Source organism: Corvus brachyrhynchos, unplaced genomic scaffold (genome assembly GCF_000691975.1).
Source record: "Corvus brachyrhynchos isolate BGI_N302 unplaced genomic scaffold, ASM69197v1 scaffold101, whole genome shotgun sequence".
Lineage (NCBI taxonomy): Eukaryota > Metazoa > Chordata > Aves > Passeriformes > Corvidae > Corvus > Corvus brachyrhynchos.
The window spans coordinates 2,802,009-2,824,952 of NW_008237239.1; the positions used below are offsets into that span (position 1 = coordinate 2,802,009).

Consider the following 22,944-nt stretch of genomic DNA (forward strand, 5'->3'; position numbering starts at 1 on the left):
AGCCCGGCCCGGTAACACCCGAATGGCGCCTCTTGTGCGGCCCATTGCACTTCAGGTGCTTTCATGCGTTTGGTTTTAAAGCTTGCTGAAAGTATCTCTGATTTTGTTATTTAACTGTTCGGGGCTGATGCCACTTCCCGGACGCTCAGCTGCCTCTCTAAAAATCATAAACGCGTGTGTCTGAACTGTAGTTCAGGAATTAACTTGACACTCCACACTTGTGCTGCTTTAACTCGAGTGTTGTCCACATGTAAAAGAAGATACGCCCCAAATGTGCAAGGCTCGTGTTTATCTGGCCACTCGCACCTGCTTTTGCCTGCTGGAAAAACAGAAGCCTCCCTCAAAACTCGTAATTCTTAGTTTGTCTGCAGTGTGCAGTGAGCTGTAAGTGAACACGCAGCTATTCGGGAATAGCTGTGCATAAGCAAACATAAACGTCACTTCAAAGGATAGCCCAGATGTCGGGGAAGTTAATTGTTTGATGGCAAATTGGAGGGCAGCAGTGGAAATGTTTGATTAGTTATCGTTCCAGTGCATGCGTCCACAATTTAGGAAGAAAATCAAAGCCAGAATTTCATGAATGTGGAGTAGCAGCTAGAACTCAGAACAATATTGTCACACTGAATGGTTCCACTTATAAAACTACAGTCATTAGATGGAAATACTTCAGCAAAAGTGCCCTGCACTACTAATCTCTCTATAATTTTTAAGTGAGGTAGTGTTTTGTTGAGCAGCTACTTCGATAAGGCAATAGGCAAAAATGAGAATCTTAAGTTACATAAATATTTCTGAAAACTGAAAGCTGTTTGCAGGTGCTGTGTTTCCCTGATGCACTGAGGAAGTGTCCCAGCAAAGGCAGCTACAATGGCCGAAGCCTTTTTTTATTATGCTGTATGCTCACATAGTGCACACGAAATAAGTTTTACAGTGAGGGGCAGAACTAGAATCAGAAGACATTTTAAGAGAGTCATATTTCCTTGATTTTTCAGCGTAGGAGTGTCTTAGAAAATCTGTCTCTGTTTGCCCTTTAGAAAGGCATTTTATGAATAGGGGATGCACCCACACCTATTTTTCAGCTTCATAAAGCTATTGACTGAAAAACCCCGAATAACTTGGGCTCATTTTCTTTGCAGTTTGTGTGTAAAACATTTCAAAATACACAGTGGGGTATTTAGCACTGAAAATACAGCAACAACAATTGCACCTTAAAAAAAAAATAGTACATGCTAGGGTGCTTTGTTTAAACAGGATGTAAAAAACTGTCAATAGATATTAAGCCCACCATCGAAGAGTATAATAAAAGTATTATTTTGTCTCACTTAAATAGGGTTAGAGCATTACTTTTTTTGTCCAAATACTTAAAATTCCATTTCACAGAATTTTATGAACAGGCACCAACTATTGACAGTAGATAAGAAAACCTAAGTACAGTAGAGGGTCTCTAGAACACTCACCTTGTCCTCTGAGAGTGTGTTGTTGCATGTAACTGCATTTTGGAGACATTATTTCTGATAATGCTCCTTCATTTTTGGCACTTGATAGTGCAGTCACTGATGCATTATCAAATGCCAAATACATAAACTGTGAATGCCTCTTGAATTTTTATTTGTGGTCTGTGCTCTGCTGGTGTTTTGGTTCCTGGTACTTGTAGTTCTGCTCTATAATTACAGCTTTGCAAATTGAAGCATTCGACTTCCTATTCACACGTCTTGGATTTTCATATTTTGATTAGCTGTGTGGGCAAACTCTTAAATTAGAGGGAAGAGTTCAAAAGGCAGCCTGAGTCTGTATTCTGATGAACAGCCAGTTGCATATTGGGCCTCATTTAATGTGCCTGACTTCCCTTACAAACTCCATTAATCTTTTGCACAAAACAGTATTTGGGATAAGGTTTGATGTGCAGGTTTTTAAATGTCCAATACTAGTGTCTTACATTAGCCAGGTGTGCTTCTCCTGGAGTGTTGCCTGAAGGTACATTTTGTTGTTGTTGTTTTAAAAGTTCTGTAAAGTGACTTTATATTCTAAATGTCTCAAAACTGATTTGAAACCGGTGTCTGTTGTATGCTGTGTCCCTTGGTTTGTGAACTCTTTCCAGCTGCAGTTGTTTTATTTCATGTTGGCATTGCCTTGGGCAAAGAAAGCACATTTATATTGACATTTAATGATTTATTATAGCTAATTGGTAGATTCTGCAGATAAGCACTTTCTTTCTGTGGTGTATTGACTTGCTATAGATTTAGGTCTTAAATTTGTATTGCAATTATTCATCTTTTTGTTTGCCATTAGTGACGAAGTATTTAAATTTCAACAATAAATAGGAATGAATGGCAATTAGATGGAATGTTATTTTACAATCCAAGTTAAACAGTCAGTGTTTTCATGTTAAACAGAAATTGCAGTGATGGCAGGAGATAAGTTACGTGCTTACCATTTTGAGTGTGTAGTGTTTGAAGGTTTTCTTTTGGGATGTCAGGGAGCCTGATGTTACTTGTAAATCGTGGTGCCTGATTGCACTGCTGATGGTTTAAATCATGCCCAGTCTTTTGCCTGCTCCCAGTTTATGCTTGGCCGGTAGTGCCCTGGTGACATTTTGCTTGTGTTTGGCGGGCAGAAAAGCAGGTGTAAAAAGGGCTGAGGGGACTTTTAGGGTAATGTCTTTTGACTGCGTGGTCTGTTTTATTGGTTCAGTGCTCTCGGTATGTCACATTATGGCCATATTACCATGCTTTAAGATTACTTCAGATAAGGATTAATTCTGACCTAGTTTGAGAGGATTTCTGACTGTTTTTTCTGTATTGGAGGGCTTTGAGTTTTTAATTTCTCAGTTAAAAGCAATCATTGCAGGAGCTCCATTATCCCTTTAATCCTTCCTCTCCAGCCACACCAGCCTTGGCAGACTGTGAGCAGTGCATTTATTCAGTGTAAGGGAGTGACATTGTGCTGGGGGAGAGCAAAACCTGCTAGAATTCTTTCTCCCTGCTCAGAGACAGTGTTATCTCAGGGCGCCGCAAATTAGGAACGATCATTATCTGTAATGGCTGAAAAGGTAACAGACAAGCGAATGAATATCACACACAAGGGTTTGACATACCTTCCTTGGTCAGGCCATTTATGGTGCAGGATTATACCCACAGAAAATAGTTTGGGCACGCCATCACTTCAGCAAAAAAGATGCTCTCGACCATGCGCACATCCCCCACCAGCCCTGCTTCGTGCGACCGCTCTGCTCGGGATCCACTCTGTCCATCTGCCTGCCCGTTGCCGTGTTACCTTCCTTGCGTGGAAGTGGCGTCCTTGTCTCGGGGCTTTTTGTTCATGCTGCAGACAAAGGCACAGGAGTTGTGGCTGGGGGGGGGGGCGGGGGGGGGGGGTGGGCGGGGCGGGCTGGCGCTCACAGCCGCTGCATTGGGGCTCTCACATCTGGTGTCTCCCGGCTCGGACAATGCAGGGCTGTGTTCTCCTCTCCTCAGGATCCATATTTCTGGTGGAAATGTTAGCAGGGAGTGCTAGCGCGTAGTGCCTCAGTTGTCTTCAATAATAGGATCTCCCTCTGTTCCTTCCTTCATTGTTGCTAGGCAGTAGTAGAAATGGTTTGGAGCTGTTTTAACCCGGAATTGTGGTGTATAAAATCCATCCCGTAGTTCTTCAGCTGCTGCACAGGCAGGCAGCAGTTTAAATGTGGGCTTTGACAGATGCTGTCTTCTGACAGAGCAGAATTTAACGTCACTGCTTGGCTGAATCCCACGTGATTGTTAGCATTCATTTTGACTAAATCCAAAGGCAGACAGGAGGCTGTACAGGCTCTTGCTCTTATTTGATAAATGATACATACTCAGTTCATGCACAGTGGTAGGTGATAGTATAAAAATTGTATGATCATTAAGTGAAAAATTGAGGGTTTTTACAGATTGTTTTCACTTTTCCTTGACACTGTAACTTAGGCTTTTCTAGGAGATTTTTAATGCTAGATGTTCTATTCCCATACTCCAAAAGCTGTTCTGCTGTGCAAGGGAATTATAAGCATTTAAATGCCGAAGCTTGATTTAACCCATTTGGCTCTCTTGGAGTACAAATGGTTTGTGCCTTCATGCCAAAGAAAAGATAAAAATGTCTTTCTTTGCTCATATTTCCTTTACACATGCTTACTCTTTAAAAGCTGCTTTTTGTTATCTGAGGTTATTCAATTAGGCTGAACACCACTGATGTATAAGCACATGCTGTTAAGCTGCCTCTCTGCTGTTAATGGCTTTCTGCTATGGTACAGCCTGAAGTCTGGCGTTGCAGAGTCAGGGGCACTTCATTTCAATTATTGATGAACCTAAAATGTCCTTTGTCTGTTACAGACATACCTATATCACAGAATTTGTCTTTTTGGTCCTAAGGAAACTTCTGTTCCTTTCCTTTCTCTCCTTTCAATGACTGACCCTTCTATGCTGAAGCATCTTATTCTATTTACTACATAAATAAAATACTACAATAGATAGCTGGGAAAATAGAGAGCTAGCAGCTTACTTACCCAGGTATTTATTAGTCACTGTGTTTGCCCACTCTGTTTTGAGAAGGTAATGACTAGCTCTTCAGGCTTTCTTTCCAGCCAAAGGGTAAAGAAACTGTGATTTATCTGGTGTGTCTGATCTGTAGGATTGGGGGTAGGCATGTCCCTTACTGGGAAATAAGGCTTCCCCAGGCAGTCAGTGTGTTTTATTATTTTAGATGTGTATGATGCTAATTTACTAGAAACGTAATCAGATTTAGATCCTCCTAACTAAATCATCTATGTACACTAACTTTCTCTATTAATTTAGTCTTATTTGTAATGCATGCAATTCCTAACCTAATAATGATTTCCACAAATCCTTTGATCCTATCTGAGGACATTTTAGGGTCATGAGCATATTTCCTAAATAGTAATTATAAATATAAAGTGCATATCAGTAAAGAGTTTGTATCTCCTCCAGTCTAAAGAAATCAGTGTTTAAAAAATGGAGGGGAGGGGTCAGTGTGGAGGTGGAGCATGAGAAGAGGGCCTGTGTCCAGCACCGCTTACTGATCTGGGACTTCTATGAATAATTGAGAATCAGTGCACTGAGAGGTTCAATATGTGCCCAGACTACTCAATTTCCCACTTAAACACACAAAGCTTTCTTATGGCTGCCCGGTATAATACTCAGAATTTTGGGTAGTCTGTTGCTGATGCACACAAAATATGCGAGAGTGTGGCCAGGAGTGCTCCCAGTTTGCTGCACTCTGGGGTGTGAGTAGGAAACCAAGTGGGTTATTCGTGTGGTAGGTGCACCCATGGGGACTTAGGCAGAAGGAAATAATGCTTTTCTCAAACATAAACATGTAAATCTGCCTCTGAATTTCGAATTTTCAGACAAGACATGTAACCTTGTATTTGGGAAACGAGTTCAAATCTCAACAGAATGGTTATTAAAATCTCCACTGTTTCAACTTAATTTATTTGCTGCTGCTTCACTGTACCTGGTGTAGCTGCTAAAGCTTGGGAGCTATAGGTAGGGTGTTTGTGTACTATATTGGAAGGGGCAGAGCTGTCTTTATTTTTCTATAAATGCTCATTAGTAAATATTAAAGGTACAAAAATCCCAAGGGCTGTTTTTCTAAATAGAATCCTTTTTAAAGTAAATTTGGAAGGGAACAGACATCAGCTTCAGCTTTTAATTAAATGGTCATATCCCTTGTGTGTAGCCTGTAAAGTTCAGGCAGAGCTCTTGTCTGTTGATATGTGTAAAAAGTGTCATCCTGCCTTGTGAACAAATTGAGTATTGAATTCTTAAATATTAATGACCAATATCTTTTGTTCATTCTCTCTTTTTTTTTTTTTTTCCAAATAAGTATGATCATTCTTTGCTCATCTTAAAGAAAAGTAAGAAAAAACTTTGATTTTTATACTGCTTTCCATCTGGGAGTGACTGATGTAGCTTTAGAGACAAAGTTTCAGGAAGAATTTCCTTTTCTTGTATAGCACTTTGTTCTTTGCTGCTCTCCTATGATACTGTGTGTTTGTGGGAGTTTCGGGGGGCAGGTCTTGCTTTGGACTGGAAAGAAATAGGAGGTGCAGATTTTGGTAATCTTGCTGGGTTGGAGGTTGGAATGAGCTTTACTTCAGCCCAATCTCAGTGCAAAGGGTCAGTGGACTGACTGCTTGTTCTCGATGCAGGGACTAATGTGTTCTGTAATGTTACTATGGTTACATCCGAAATTAGAAGCTGCAGTGTTAGTATTTGAGAGGCTGCCACCTATTAAGGCTCTAAGGAGTAAGTGAAAATGTACAGCCTGTGAGGAACAGGCGGAGTTACCGTGACCAGGAACAGGAGTGCTCAGCGAGTCCTGCAAAGAGACAGGGAGGGAGAGGAGAGGGCTGCTCACAACACCCTGTGCACATGACAACTGGCAACTGAGCAAAATCTACCAATGCAACACGAACTTGGGGAGGTTTGGAATATTTTCTTCAAAAAACTTAAGAAACTCTCTGTGGCATTTTTAGAGGGTGTCAGCAGAGTCTTGTCTAACTGGTTTTGTAATAAACTCTTAGGTTGAGCCATTCAGTAAAGTTCTGCCTTGACAACATTAGCAGAAATTCCTCAAACTAATTTGGAGTAATTGCAGCAGTCAGGCATATACTGCTTGGTAACTTCTCCCTGGTGGCACAAGCCCCATGAGAGTTTAAATACTTAAGTCATAGCTGGTATATCACTATTCCCATATGGACCATGCTTTCTGGAAACTCCATGAATACTTTGCAATCTTCATTCCACTTTATCATAGTAAAATGCAGTATTACATCAACTGTAATGTGTTGAGAGCCTTTCAAGTGACAGTTCAGAATGATTAATGGCAACATTTTCAAGGTTGGTTATTCTTGCTTTTAAGCTCTATTTTTACCTTCTGGAAATGTGTTAATACAGAGTGTCATAAATGCTTAGTTTTAATTTTCCATGTTAAGAATTATTGTGTGTATGGCCAGTGGCCATTCTCCTCTTTCCTTCAAAAATAATACTTCTCCAGTAAGTTCAGCTAGAGTGGAGACAGGGTTGGCAAATACTTGGAATTTGCTTGGCTACTTTGAGATCCTAACATGTTTCTTAGCTATCCCAGATATGTTTGTAAGTGAATGAAAAATAGCAATCTAGAAATGACCACAAGTGTCAGTATTGCCTGCCTTATTTTGCTTAGTAGATTTTCACCATTGCTTAGCTGGTAGTGAAACCCAGCTTTTACACTTGGTGCATTGTTTTATAAATGGTCAAGATTTTGTTCTCTGTTCTAAGAACACCCAAGCCATAAACTTGGTGATTTCATTAACTATTGAGTGTCATAACTTTAGAACTTGAATTCAGTAATACAGATCAATCTATATAACTAGAAAAAGTTCCCAGATGTTGTGAAACATGCACGGGGTTTTATGTAGTTGATTATTGTTATGTATCATTCCGTAAGGAATATGAGCGTATCCCCAACATCACAAAGCTGTGAGAAAGGGAGAAGTCTGAGTGATGTTTTCAAGTCAGGAAGGTGCTTCTGGGGAAACATTTCAAGATGATGTTCTATAATTTTAAAGCTTGTATTTTTTTATTAAGTAAACTGATCTTCTAGGTATCCAGCTAAAATTCAGTGCACACTCCTGTCACAGCTTCCTTAGAGGAACACAGGTTTGGAGTGTTTCAAAATTCATTCAAAAGGCCAAAATACAAACTGGTTTTGGTCTGCTTTGGTTCAGTTCTGGTTTTGTGTGTTACGAAAATGTATACTGTCCAGACATGTTTCTTTCTTCAATACTGTGTTGTTTGTTTTATCATATCTTCTCTTTCTTCTGATTTTCATGTCTTCCCTCAGGCTTTGCATGCAATTATTGCTGATCTCAAGTGCTAAATGCAGATTTTATTCTTCCAGGGGATGGACAACATAATTTCATTTGTATTGTGCAGGATTCTTGGTTGTGTGGTTCTCCTCTGATGAACTGGCAAGCCAGTGCCAGCAGTAATATTTTCTGCCTGTCACAAGTGTTGCTTTTGCATTCTGAGAAGAGCAGGGACTTTATGAAGCTTTGATTCAGCACAGCAGGGGAGAGGAGGCCAAGCAGCTGAAGTACCAAACATTCACAGGCAGTTTAAAGGACGACAGTGGGAAATGGGCTGGTGTTTTCCCCCTTACCTCATTCTTGTTTCATCCACCTGCCTCTGCACTTTGTGATCAAGGTACCCCTAATACCCACCCTCACATCCCCAGCATGAGAATTAGAAATAAGAACTCCAGTTCTTACAGAAAGTGAGACTCTCGGGGAAGAAGTGGTACTAAATATCCAATCTCAAAGCAGAAAGATGGCATCCTGTTGGAGATAACAGGCACCAGCTCTTATGCCAGGGAAGGAAAATGTCTTGTTCCAGCCGCTGCCACCTGTGCAGGCCTTTCTGTGCCTGATACCTTCTTTTTCTGCCCCTTTTCCCTCAGGCTATCCTCAGGCTCTTGAGGCATCCCACACTTCTCTCCCAATAACTTAAAGAGGCCTATCCTGATGAATCCTTAAGATTTATGGAATGGGTTTACTGTAGATGTTGAGAATGATAACATTGGTAACTCTGTGCTCTGAGAGCTTTGTTGAGCTGAGGTGAAGCTGTGGAATTTGGTTGTTGGGGGCTGTGCTGTCAAATGGTGTGTCCAGGTCAATCTTACCTGGCAGTCCCAGGTAAGAAATTTCATGGGTTTTTTTCTCATTTCACCTTTTTTTTTCTTTTTCACACTTGGCATTCGATGCCCATGAGGTTCACCAAAGGATGCAGACATCCTGCCCAGCACTCCTCCATGCTGGAGTAGCTACATAGATGTTTTTTTTTTTTTTTCTTTTGTGTGAGACCAATTAAGAGATTAGCAACTCCAGCTGTTCATCGGCTCCCTAAGTTCTTTTCTCCATGTATATGGTTTGTACAGGAATATGGAGACATTTTGTCAGCCTCAGAAATTCTTAGTACTGAAATAGGTGATGCTCTTGTTTAGTGAATGTTAAATAATGTGAAATTGAAGAACTGGACTTTCAGAGCTGTCAGAATTTCCTGTGACTTGGGGTTGAGACCTGTACTGATGCTTTCCATCTGTCACGTTTCCTCAGCAGCTTTAGTTCGTTAATTCCTACAGCTCCATCCTGTAGGTATCCTCATTTACAGCTGATTCTGGGGGACATGAAGGGTTTACAGCAGAAATAACAAAGATTTAGCAAGTGCCTTAAATGCCTGAATCCTTTTCTTCAAGCACAGATGCTTAAGCTAGGAAAACCAACAAAATCTGTGGAAAAAAATCGTTCCCCCAGTGACTCAAGAGGTCCTATTCCTGTAATAAATTTCAGCAATATTTGTTCATAGCCAACAGAAAACCTGGATCATAAAATGGAGAATAAATCCCCTTTTAAAGGCAATTCCCTACTGCCCTTTTTTTGACATGTTGGAGGAGCTGAGATTCCTCCAAACACTGTGCACACCACCCAGTCTGACTGAACTGCCTCAGCCTGGCCAGCTGGGGACACGTCCCTGATTTTACCCAATGTTGTTCCACCTCTGTGTTTCCCTCAACTTGCTGTTCCCAGTCAGTGCAGATTAAGCTGCAGACTTTCCACTTGTAAAATTCCCATTAAACTTAAATGATACCATTCCTTGAGTGGCTTTCAAGGAAAAGGAAGCTCTGCTGTGGAAATAATGGATTTTGACTGAATAACTGTGTTCATAATTCCTTCTGTAATCTGCGTAAGACTCTAGATTAATTTCATGAGCCTGAGGATTTTTCTCACATAAATTACTCATGTAGAGTCAGTAACCAGGACTCCTAGTCCTCAAATACATGATTTAGAGGAAATCCTCATAGTCTGGTTTGTATTATGTAAAATGAGAGATAATATTGATTGAGAACTAGAGAATTTTTATTGTTTTCTGCTATCTTAAGCTATATTTCAAACTGGAATTCCAGGTTGTTTATTTTCTGTAATTTAGTGGCTTCTAGCAGAAGAAGAAATCAGAGACAGCTCTCTTGCATCTTGTCCACCTCAAGACATAATATTAAGAATCATTAATGCATTCTGTAGGGAGGTGTGTCTGTAACAGAAGAAATACTGGTTATATTTAATGTAATAATGCTGACTCCGTAAAATTTGGCCTAAAATTCAAGATGATATTTTTCTGTTAAGTATATAATCTTGCCGTTCATAATCAGCATCTGCAAAGAGTTCTATCGCTGATCTGTCTCACTAAAGTAAATTTATAGGGAGCATCTGTCATCTCAAAAAAACCACCCCACTTTTTAAAAACGTACAAAAACGTGTCATCCTCTTAAAACCCCACAAAATCTCGTGACCTTGGATGATGGGTTGCATGTTGTGGGTTCTTTGAAGTCTTTTCCTCTTGAGGATTTGTGTAATGAAACATTCAGACTTCTACAAATGCTTTTTCTGTAAGTTTTGGTTAATGCATGCTTGTGTTTTATCCATGTGCAAGTATGAGGGTTTACATTGCAGTTGAAAAGATTGAGCTGTTGGTGAGACTAAATCTGACCCACTTTCTTTCTGTTTTTGTTTCTTTCCTTCACACCTTTGGATCTCCATGTTAGTCTTTGCCTTGGTGTTCCTTATTTTGCCAAATATAAAAAGCCCTTCTATTGCATTTCTAGGTAAACAAGCAAAGTAATAAATAGAATAAAAATTCCTTCTTCATTTAATCAGGCCTGGGTTCAGTACAGAAAGGGAATCCCTTTGTTTGAGAATCTAGGTCACCTCATAAGGAAAAGGTTTCCCTACTGTGAAAAATTTACATTTGCCATTCTCTTTGTTTTTCTTTCGTCTTTTTCTATTTTTTCTCACGATGTGCCAGTATCTATACTCTTATGCTGTTTGCCTAATGACAGGAGAGGAAGAGGTTTTTTATTCCGTGTATTAAATGTCACTTACCTGAGGTGCACGGTGGGGGGTGGGGGGGAAGGGAGCGAGCAAGGAGGTCTGTCGTAAAGTGGGAAACGCTGGGTGCAGCAGGAGAGGTTAGAGCAGGTCTCTGGAATCTCTGTTCTCCTCTCCCTGGCAGGTCGGGTGGGATTGTGCCAGATTAAAATTGGATGTGTGTGTGCACAGGACAATGCACACAATCCCCTGAGCCTTGTGGAACGTCAGCTGTTTGGGAATAGATGCACCAGCCGGCTCAGAATGGGCCGGTGCAGCCCTCAGGTCCCGCGTGGCTGGAGCTCGTGTGCTCTGATGACTCTGTGCAGAATTGCCTGCTGGTTCTTGGAACAATGCTGAGGCATCCCTGAGATGCCTGCAGGAGTTATAAATAGCAGCTCCATGCTGGGTGCAGTGCTGTGGCTGAAGGCCCGCTGGCCTGGGCAGGAGGCGAGCTGAGAAGCTGCCCTGAGCTGAGGAAATTGAGAAATCTGAGGCACCTCCATCATCCTGAATGGAAAATGTGCTACCTGGAAAGATCTGATCCCAGCTGATTGAGATCTGAGGGCAATAACGAGCTGGGGTTTTTTTAGAACAGCTTTCATAGTGGTAGTGCCTTCAGATGTGTCTGTTCAAACTAGGCACTAGTCAGTGACAGAAGTGTCTGTTGGAGGAGGTAAGGATTTCTGCTCTTCTTCGGAATAGGCACATATTCATTCCCCCAGGAATATGCCAATATTCCTTCCAAAATAAGGAAGAAATACGTAGTCTGGCATTAACTCTTGAATAGTTGTTTTTTCTTACATTTTTAAAATGTCTTTTTGGAAGCACAGGAATAGATAGAAAAGTGTGAGGTCTCTGGTCTGTGTATTTATTATCAGCCCGTTGAGCTACACGTAAAATTAATCTGCTGCCCTTGCTCAAAAGGTGATGCTGCTATTTTGTTTTGGTGTTTTTCTTGTAAAAGTAGAGCACGACCCGACTAAGACAAGGAAGTTATTGGATGAGTATCTATGAAATTGAATCTGTTTGTGACTGGTAAAGCCATCCTAAGCACGTACAGAAAGTTCCAGGGTATCATAACAGAGGAATCTTGTTACACTCTATGTTGGGATTTTTTTCTCTCCTTGAAATCTTGGCATTGAAAGCCTAACTCTATTCCAAAACATTGTCTGCTCTTAGTGGTTTACTCATTTTTATTTCCTGCCACTTAAATGTTGAGTTTTTCAGTGAGGGGATTTTACTTTGCAACACATAGCTGTAGAAAAAAAACGATCTTTATTTTTTATCACTGACATTAGACTTTTCAAAGGTGAAACAGCTATTTGAAGTACCAGGACAGATGTGAGGGCTGAAGGAGAGCTGAGGAGGTCTTGCTGCTTATGGCACATTTCCTTCAGATAAACTGTGAAAGCCCCAGGATCATTATGGATGACTGATAGTTGCTAACACATGAGGAGCAGAAATAATAGTTGTAGTGAACTTCACCTGTGAATGTGCTGACTGGCAGAATCTATCATCTCCAGTGGTTATTCACAGTGGGAGGTTCTTAAAGGTAAATTTTTGTGTGTGTGTGTAAAGAGTGGGAGGGGACAGCCTTTTGATAACTTTCAGAACCTCTTTTTCGATGCACTTTTGAGTCTGCTAATTTAGTCAAGGGGTATTTTTTGTAGCCTTGGATGAAGCCTGTATAAAAGTCACAGCATAGCAGGAAGATCCTAAAATTTGTTGGTTTTGTAGAGCCCTTATCCTGTCCTCATCTTTGAATAGGATGGCCCCAGACTATGTGAGACCTTGTCAATTGACCTTTCTTTAAGAGGATGCATTTCCGCAGCACCAAAAATACAGATGAGAACAGCTGTGTGATAAACCAGGAATCCTAATGCAACACTAGAAGCTTGGAGATAGTCTGTCTAGTGTATGGATTGTGTGGAAAATGGAAAAATAAAAGTTGCATGCTGTCATCTTAGTGCTTTGAGAAGAGCTTAATTTAATCTTCTCTACTAAAGAGAGAAGAATAATGGGGCATTTAGATATAATGCCAAAGGAAGCTGAAAGTAGAGGCAGAAGGCCAAATGGAAAAATTCATCTTGTGTGATACAGCCAGAAGCCTTCCTGTATTTTAACTTAATGCATGATTTATTACCACTAGAGTTAGGTTTTGATATGGGCATGTAACATCATCAGCTTTTATATGCTCCAGCAGGGTGGTATGAATGTAAGTTTCTTCAGGATACCCATACCAAGAGCAGTTTGCACAGTCTCTTTGGTGGATGGTATTGTAGCAGTAATGCACAGATTCTATCGAAGCCATGCGAGCACTAAAAACCTTGAAGGCACTTCCTTAAATATTGCTGTTTCTCAAGAAGCATACAAGTAGAAAGCTTTGTTGCTGTGATACTAATACGTTATATATTCCTCTATTGTCTGTCCTCAATCTATGAATCTGGTGTGTGACTGGAATGCTTTTGTGTCCCAGGTGACTCTGTTAGGTGATGATTAATATTGGGATTCTGTTGCCCCCATGTGATTTTTTTTTGGAAGGAAATCAGCCCTGTCCAAAGGCTGTATTACTTTTGGCAAAGAGCCAGGCTTTTAGACCATGCTGAAATGGAGACAACTGAAACTTTAATGCATGTTGTCTGTTTGTTCTCTGGGTACAAACCAGAAGTTTTAAATTTGTTGTGTTTGGGGGACTATTAGGTTGGATTTTGTTTTCTTTCATTCTGGAATCTACAGGATAAGTATAAAGGCTTAATTTAGGAAAAACAGAATTTTGGGTTCAGGTGGCTGCCTGGCTCTTTCTGCTGACATGTACAGTAGTATGATTTTGTGCTCCATAGTAGTGATAACTGCAAAATACTTAAATGTTTTCATCTGTTTATATCTCTATGCAGGGAGGGAAACTTCAGGCCTTTTGTAGTTACCCAGTTGCACTCAGAGAAAATTTCTTGAAGAAGGGGGAATAATAAATGTTTTGGTCTAATTTGAATGCTCCTTCCTAATTGTAAATAAAAGAATATTTTAATTAAAACAGACTTCTGGAATGAGAGTTCTGCAATGAAAAGTATGTGTTGGAATGGATCTCACAGGGAAAGCTGGAGGCAGAGAGAACTGGAGGACAGGGTCATAAATGGCACATAACAGCACCAAACCCTTTGCAATTTTATTCGGGATATTTGGTTATGATGCTGCATATGAAACTTCTGCATCCTGCAGCCAAAGAAAAGACCTAGGTAGTCTAGAAGGCAGTTTTTGTCAGAACTGCTGTGACTGGTATGAGAGGAGTGCTATTACTGCAAAATTTGGAAATGCTGACTTGAGAATATCATGCTGAGAAAAATAGGTTAGTGATGTTGACTCTAGGTGGGAGCGGCCATTTGAGGATACTGAAGAGCACAAGTGTTTTTTCAGTGATGTTTTATTGTGTTAAATATGTAAGCATGGGAAGCTGCAGGTAAGTAACTCCTACAGTGTAATATTACGATTGAGGTACTATTCATACACTGCTTAGGAACTTTGTAGGTTTGAAGTTTGTGTGTATATTCTTTTGAATCCCACACTGCCTCCCTGCCCTGTCTTAAAATGTGGGAAAATGTTTCCAGGGGTGTGTTTATATCGTTGACATCTGAATATATATATCTGAATATATGTATCTGATATATATATTTATATCTGAATATATAAACATTTCAATCCAACAACAGATGTGTTTTCTTTGTGTTGACATCTTTTGTTTTACTTGATGCAAATATATGAAGTCATGGGGCAGAAAGAAACGTTGCAATCAAATGTCAGCTCTGGTCATAATAGTTCTGAAAATAAGGCTTGTTCAAAGGGCACCATATAGCAAGCCTGGACACTGGAAATGCAAAGTATTATATTCACAACACCTGGTTTCTCTGATTTAGTATTCTCAGTGAAATAAAAGTTCATTCACAACATAACTGGTAACTTCGTGTTTGGGGGCAGATTTTCCAACTTCTTGTGATAAAATCAGAGCTGAACACATTATCAGCCTGTTAACAAGGACTGTTCTGGGGCTGCATGTGGGGACAGGAGATCTGGGCTGGCAGTGATGGGAGAAGTGCCACCCCCAGGTGGAGGTGGGCTTGGTGCAGAAAGCTTTGTTTGAAGCTTTTGTTGCTGTTCCCCTGCATTTTAACCTTGCATATGCTGTGTGTATGTGCAGTGCTTGGCAAACGTTTCACAGGGGCTGTTCCCCTTGTACCAGCTGTAAATGCAAAGCTCAAGTTCAGCAGCTGAGAAAAGGGGAAATGACCAAATTGTGTTCTTGCCAAGGAGCAGTGATACTTTTTGCTGCCACTATGGTCAGGGGTACTTAGCTACAGTGTTATAAAACAAGAAAAGTCTGTTCACCCATTGTCCTCTCACCCCTGTCCTCAAAAAAAACCTACTTGCATCCCGATTTGATTCACTTTCTGTCTTCATAGTAGACAACGTATTTTCTTCCTTTCAGTCTGGGTTTTTTTTTTAATGATTTAAAGCAATAAAATCTGTAGTGTAAGAGCGGGACAGGATCTGTGTCATCTGTGAATTGTGATATTCCTTTGGTTAATTTAAACTTTTTTTTCCCCCCCATATGACAACTAGAACTGGACTTGTGAACTGAGGCAGCTGGGGCAGGACAAATGTTCAGAGACAGAATTCTGGTTATCTTGTAAGCAGATTAAAACATCTAGTTTTCCGCATCTGGGGGAATTACAGGGTGTGGATAACTGCAGCATGTGCGAGTCCAGAAATCTTAACACTCTTGTGCTGGACTAAAACTCAGAAATTTTTGCAGAGAATTACTGCTCTGTTTCTAACTTGCTTGTCTCGTGTTGTACAGATCTCTCTTGTGTCTCAATATCTTGTCAATACTTCTATCACCAGCATGCAGGACAGTGAATCTGCTCTAAGCAGACAGTTTGTTGATCTGAGGGCTTTAACCAATGTTAAAGGTTAACTACTCTGTTTGCAAATGGCATAGGTAATTTGTATAAAGACACTTCTTTTTTCCTTTATCCTCTCTACCTACAGTTCTATCACTTAACTTTGCTGTAGCCATTGAAGCAGTGGGCATCCCACAAGAATCTCGTGGGGTGTGCTTGTTAAAAGTTACAAAGTAAAAAAAATACAAGAAGAGTTGAGAAGAAAATTTGAGATAGCACAAGTTTCATGACTGATACTACCCAGCTGACTGCACACCTGTGTGGTTTAGTTACCAGCAGCTTGTTACAGTTATGGCATATCTCAGGATCATCACCTTTTGGTGTTTAGTAGAAAGTATCTTTGCTTTTGGAGCTGGATTTGCATAGCTGATGAGCTGTTGTTCATCAAGGAAGGAAGCCTGGAGTACAAGGCACTCTGCAATTTGAACATTTTTTAGCCCTTTCCCTTGTCTGTGGCAGTTCAAAATAGCCCTTTCCATATCCAAGTGGTTACAGTCCCTTGTCTGCTCACAGCCATCTCTGTCATCACTCAAGCCCTCATCTCTTGGCTTATTTGTTACAATTTGTTATAGCTGCAGCCAAAGCTTTTGATCCTGAAAAACACATTTTTGAACTCGGCAGTTCTTTTTCTAGGCAACACAAACAGCTGAGAGTTCATTGCTCTACTGTTCAGCTTTGCACATTGGCTCCTCAAGGAATTCAGTGTCAGGGTTTTCTCCAGATGTTTTAAGTCTTCCAAGGTGATTACTTGGAAAATTGCTTTCATCTCTCTGCCCATGACCACCCATGATAATTGTGTTTTCTTGTAACATAATGTAATATATAGCCATAGTGCTGGGATTGCTAAAGCTGGCGAGGTACAGAAGAATAATATTAAAACTACTTTTCAGTGAATAGAAAGGAGAAGATCACATCAGGATAAAGTACAACTGGGAACAAGTGGTGCTGGATAATTTGTTGAACAAGCAATCGTGAAATAACCCAAGGTCTTTAATAGGTCTTTAGAATTCTAATCCAGCATCCCCTGTTGTGGCAATGGGAGTCAGAATGAGCAGGGGAAGGCTGGAAAGAGCCTCAGCAATTTCTGTTGCATTGAAATGTTGGACAGCATTACACAAAGTTACTCAGTTGCTTGGGTCTTGGTTCAGTTTGGGGTTTTCTTTTTGAGAGGTGTTCATACAGAAGTTAAGGGTCCATCTCTATCCGTTTAGGCACCTGCAGAGCTTTAAAAATATACTTCTCACACAAAGCATTTCACAAATCTTTCCAGAAGTGGCAAAGGAACCTGTCTGAGGTCATGTAGAGCTCTGCTCATGTATTGCTCAGTGAATGCAGGTGTAAGTGGGGTCTTCCTGCTGCTCTCTACTGAGCAGCATTTTCTGAAATGTAAATGTGACTGTTCCCTTGAATCCCACTTCCAAAGCCAAATCTGAACCAATGGTGCTTCTCTATATGTTTGGAATTTGCATGTCAGTTGTGCAAATGGATTGCTTGAGCCCCATATGCTGTGATATTTCTGATAGAACCACTTCCTGTGAGTGACTGACCTTTGTCCTTAGAGGCAGCACTGGAACTAGATAGTTAAGAATATGTGAAGTTGTCAGTTGGAGACTCAGACATGAGCCAATTGCAGTAAATTCACAATTAGATGCAAATTCCAGTTCTGTTGAAGTGATGTGTCCTGGGCTGACTGTGGCAAGCAGAAAACCAGTAGTGTAGAAACCTTTACACCTGACTTTTGAGAAAGGTGAAACAATCCCTTAATACTCAAACTGTGCTGCTGAAAACCCTCCCTGGCTGCCAAGTAATATGAGTGAGGCCGGCTCAGATAATTAACCCAAAGGGAAAGAACTCTAAGCAAAAATAATGTTTTAGTGATAACTGCCTTTGTCTTTTCACTCAGTTCAAGGAAACGAATTGTTTAAATGAACATAGGTAGGTATAGACAAGCCTTTATTTTTCAAAAAAACAAACAAACTAGCCCTCTGGAATTCTCAGGATTAAGATTTGTTGTTTTTGATGAACACAGCTTATCCCCAGGAAAATGGAAGTGCTTTACATATTTAATCTTCATCACCAACATCCCTCTTCAGCTCAAAAATTGCTATTTCAGTAGCAACAGTTTGAATTTATGTGACTGATACAAATTCAAGACAAAGATCTTAATTTTACAGATATTCTGTGCAAGGATAAAGGTGGGAGGAGCTCTAGCACACTTCTGTGAGGCTGTTCAGAGGGGTTTGATGGCTTGACTTTGGGGCTAATGGTTTTAAGTCATCTCAGTAGTTGTGGCTTTGATTAATTATTTTCAAAAACTTCTCTAGTAATTTCCATTATTGTTATTATTTCAGTGTATTTATATGCTTTTGTCCCTAGTTGCTCACTAGTCACTACAGTTTTCTTCTAGATTCAGTTGTGATTTGGTTTGTTTTCTTTGCAGAACCAGAATATTTCCTAAGATATCAATAAGCAGTTCAGTTAAGTCATTCAGATTTTTCCACGTTCAAACTGAATTTCTTTTAACCTGGTAATGAACAAGAAATGGCAGGGAATATTTTTCATTCAATGGCACTCATTGCCAGGTCCAACCTGCTATGGAAAACACCCATCACTTCTGTTGTTTATTACGTTTAACAGTGTCAGGGTTTCTGAATTTGAATAATCTTGTCAGTTTTAATTCTGTAATGGCTTAATAAAGGACCAGATTTGTAAGTGAAAGTTTAATTTGCACGCTGTGGTACAACAGATATTAGTGTTTAAGTTTGGGGAGTCCCCTGGTGGCACCAGCAGTTTCGTTTGTGCCACCCTCCCCTGGCTCTCCTTTCCCCCTCTCCTCCCTCCCTGCAGTGCTGCACTCGTTCTGCTTGCCTTACTCTTGTGAAATTTGTTATATGGACTGCACTATTTGGAGAACTATAACGAGGCTTCTCTTACCTTTGTAAGATTGGCATCGAATTTTCTGGCATGAAACTGGATTTCAGGATTGGAAGCCTTCTATGCTGGATAAGACGTGACCTTCAGTATAATATCTTCTAATATAATACACTAAAGGTTGGACTCGATGAGCTTGAAGGTCTTTTCCAAATTTAATGATTCTATGATGAGTTTTGAATTTTGAAATAAACATGTTCTATATATTTTTTATCAGCCCTTTTTGTCTTGTCACATCAGTTTTTTTACTTGTCCAAGTAGGAAAAAGCGAATCTGTGGTGTTATTTTCTTTAGGCAGTTGGTATAGGAATCCTTTGATAAATACTGGTAAACTTTTCTTCTGTTAAAATTTGTTCTGTAAAAATATCTTTAATTCTGCTTAAACTCCCACTCTTCCTTCCAGGAAATAAGGAAGGTAAAACAATATAAACAGTAGAAATGACCTTTTTATTAATATTGCAGGCAATGGAAATGAAAGTGACTATAACATTAGAAGTATTTGCACAATAGTTAGATCCTGTTATCAAATTCTATTTTTTTACAGCATAGTTATTAGGAAGGCAGTTAAAAGCTTGCAATTTATTATTTAAGTATGTCTTGGGGGGCTGCATGCAGATTTGTGTGTGCATAGAAGTAGGAAAATAAACTATACCAGTTTGATGTATAAGTAAAATGATGATGTGAAACACCACTTAAAATATTATTAACATTTTCTTCATGCAAGCAGAAGTCAGAGAATTATTGGGAAGGCTGCAGAGGCAGAGCCACTTGGTTGGATTATTTTGCATGACTCTTTGGGGGCTTGGGTTTTTTCCCAAGGCTTTTAGGGGCTTTAAATTTTTAGAACAAATCTCCATGTTTTCAGAATCCAATTTATATGAAATAGATGTTTATCTGTCAGGCTTCAAGTAGGGCATCTGGACCAGTTTTTTTAGATCACCTGCTTTGAAGTCAACCCTTTGTTTTGTCTGTTTGTTGTACATTGATATATACAATATTTAATTTATAGAAAAGTCATATTCTTTTGAACTATGCAGTTGTTTTAAATTTTTTCATAGTTCTTTAGGCTGGCTTTACTAGAATTTTCAAAGGTTCAATACTTTAAGTCACTCAGGAAGTGATAATAGAGTTGCTGGTAATTAAAATGAGTTTTTACAGTCTCTTGTACCCTAAATTGAATAGATACATTGAAGTCTGTTCTTAAAGATAATTTTGCAAGCTTGCCATCCACATGTAGTTATTTTCTTCCTCTTTTGAGTCCAAGTTTTACTACATTCCTCTTCACAAACAGAGCTGGCCTTGGGTGAATTCTGTCATGGCTGGAGAAGCTGGAAGCTGCTCTGTGTTTTACATGCGAGCAGTTGCTAACACTTCTTGCAGAATCAAATGTTACTTTTTGCTTCTACTGCTTCTGGGCCAGGAGCATGCAAGCTACCCAATAATTTTCAGATTTTTGGGTGAAATTCTGGGACTAATTTAAATATTATTAAGGAACAAGATAGTAATTAAATTTACCAAATTAAAGCCACAAGATGGCATCAAATTGTCAACTCTGACCTTTGCTCCTAATGGTTTTTTAAAAGGTCAAAATACTACAGACTCTATGGATCTCTCCATAAAAATCCAGTTGGGAAAGGGAATATGCAATGAAATAGTTTTTCCTTCCACCATTTGAACCTGTGAAGCTGCCATAAGATACCTTTAATAATTTAGGGTTTATTTTCTAAAGTGTACCAGGACTTATTGTTCAGGCAAGTTGTCATTCCAGCTGGGAAGTGAAAGTAACCTAACTGTGGATGTTAATGCTCATTTAGACCTAAGAAAAGTACTAACTATCTAAAATACAGACGGTTTTCTAAAATACAGGAAAATAATAGTTGGGTCCTGATGAATCCATCAGGTGAATATTGGTAATGGGTAATTTTTGTTGATTAGTACAAATAATTGCTGTTTTTAAAAAATGTTATTTTTAGAAAGGTGAGAGAACACTCCAAAAGGTTTTTAAAAGGTGTCTAAGAGGAAGGAAACAAAGAAACCCCCAACACCCACTCTTGAGTAAGTTAAATGCAACCATAGCTGTACTAACCAGACGTGCTAACCACATGTACTGAGCTGCTTCCCACTCATGCATTTGTTTGTGAACCCAGTATTTTTAGGTGTTTAGGTAGGACAGTGTTAAATAGCATAAAGAATACACTAAACACAAAAACATTGTTGAGAAGAGATATTTTCAATGTCTAAAATGACGGGAAACAGGAGCACTAAAATGAGTCCCATGGAGAAGCAGATCCAACACTATAAGGAAATGAGGCAGTGAGGCTCAGGAAAGTATGGAGCTGATTACATCCTGTATCAGGTTGTTGCCTGAATGGTTAAATCTCCTATATTAAATGTAAATCATAAGTAAACTATGTAAATATATATATAACTTTCTATGGTAAATTAGCACAAGTAAACCAAGTAATATGTTTTTGGTTAAAATACAACGTTAAGTGGTCGTCTTAAAGAAGATTTGTATTTTTCAAATTACATGGTTTTGTTACTAAATTAGTTTCAACTTATGAATATTCATAATACACTCCTTAAGAGTGTCAAACAGCTTATGCATGAGAATTAGGTATGTCATTTTCGAGCAAAACTGTTTAAGTATTCAGAAATTTTGAGGAAATGAATGTTCTTTAAATAGCTAAACAGTGATTTCTGCTGCTTGTGATGCTTAGGGTACAGCTGCATGAACAAAAGCTCCCCTAACTGGAGTTTGAATTTGCAGCATGCTGGTTACTTAAGAGTAACTTTTAGATTAAAAACTTTACATGAGAAGATTTGAAATATCTTCCTGTGTGCTCAGTAAGAAGTAACTCCTGCCTTTACAGGGAGTGAGAGCATGCAAACAAGGAGTTGCCTCTGAGTAGCTGAGAGGCCACAAATCACCAGCAGCACCTCCTTTGCGTGGCTGGATAAGGCAGCTACAGAGGTTACTCTGTCTGATTAATACTCTTCGGGAGAAGTCCTGGCATGGAGTTCTCTGTGGTTATACCTGCCTTGTGAACAGAGCTTGTCTTAAATCAGTGTGTCGCCATAGGAAAAGCTTGTATCTCTATCTGAAAGCTTTTGAAAAGCATTAATTTTAAATCCAAACTTAGCGGGACAAAGGAAAATATTAACAAAATTATCTTGATAAGGACTTCCTTACTGACACCAGGTTTTCCTGGTGCAGGTCTTATCAACCATCTCAGCTCTGTACATCCGTTCTTTTCCTCACCTTAATAGTATACATTTCTCCTTACAAATCTTCTGAGAAATGTGGGGGTGAAATATTGATCAGCTTCCTTTGCTACATTGGCTGCAGCTTTTACAGACTAGGAGCTGGTGGTTAGATCACTGAAAATTGTAAAAAGAGAAGGGTGTAAATCTCCAAAGGATTGATGGTACACCTTCAGCAGGTGACAGCTGAGCTTTGGGGATACCTCAATGTCAGGAGTTGTGGGCTGAGGGAGGTTCATTCCTGAGATTATCATAGTCTAAGGTACCAATTCATACAACTGAAAGCTGTGACCTCCATAATTTATTGATTTGCAGAATTTGGTCTTACAGATAGAATGGTTGTAAGCATGGAAACGTTGTTTACTCATTTAAATGAATTTATATCCTACTATTAATCAGATATTTTAAAGTGATTTTTTTCTGTACATCATTGTTGGTTTGGGGGTGGTATATTTTGTTTCTTTCAGTTGCCATGTTCTCAAGGCCGTCCCTTCTTGTTTTAGACTCCTGCACCAAGTCTCCCTTGAATGGCTGTTGAGAAGGCAATTCAGAGGAGAGTGTCAAGAACTCCCAAACAGATAATTTGCCAGTAACTTCATTAGGCTCAAGTCACTGGTTTGGTTATAATTCTTTACAAGAGTTTCTCTGCAGCAGCTCCTGGTTGTCTCCCTTCGCTGCAGGGTGTGTTTGAGACATGGGAGGCACTGGATGAGTGGCAGAGGAGGCAGCAAAGCTGCACTGCTGATTCCGTAGGGGTGGCAGAAGGAATAGAGGTGGGGGATAGCACACAGTAATGGTTATGTGTCTGAACTGGATTTAGAAACTTGAAACTTAGCATTGCAGGAGTTGATGTTTCTTTAG

General features: G+C 39.7%; 2 protein-coding genes across 2 annotated transcripts in view; one reads left to right on the plus strand and one right to left on the minus strand.

Moving 5' to 3' along the window:
* The window catches only part of B3GALT2 (beta-1,3-galactosyltransferase 2), an 8,227-nt gene extending 4,513 nt beyond the window's left edge, over nucleotides 1-3,714 (minus strand). Inside the window, exon 1 of the mRNA XM_008630205.2 lies at nucleotides 3,092-3,714. The gene's annotated coding sequence lies outside the window, so the exon portion shown is untranslated. The remainder of the gene's footprint in view (nucleotides 1-3,091) is intronic.
* Nucleotides 1-22,944, plus strand: part of CDC73 (cell division cycle 73) — a gene marked incomplete at its 5' end in the record, with an annotated part of 96,734 nt that overhangs the window by 53,770 nt on the left and 20,020 nt on the right. The window lies entirely within an intron of this gene.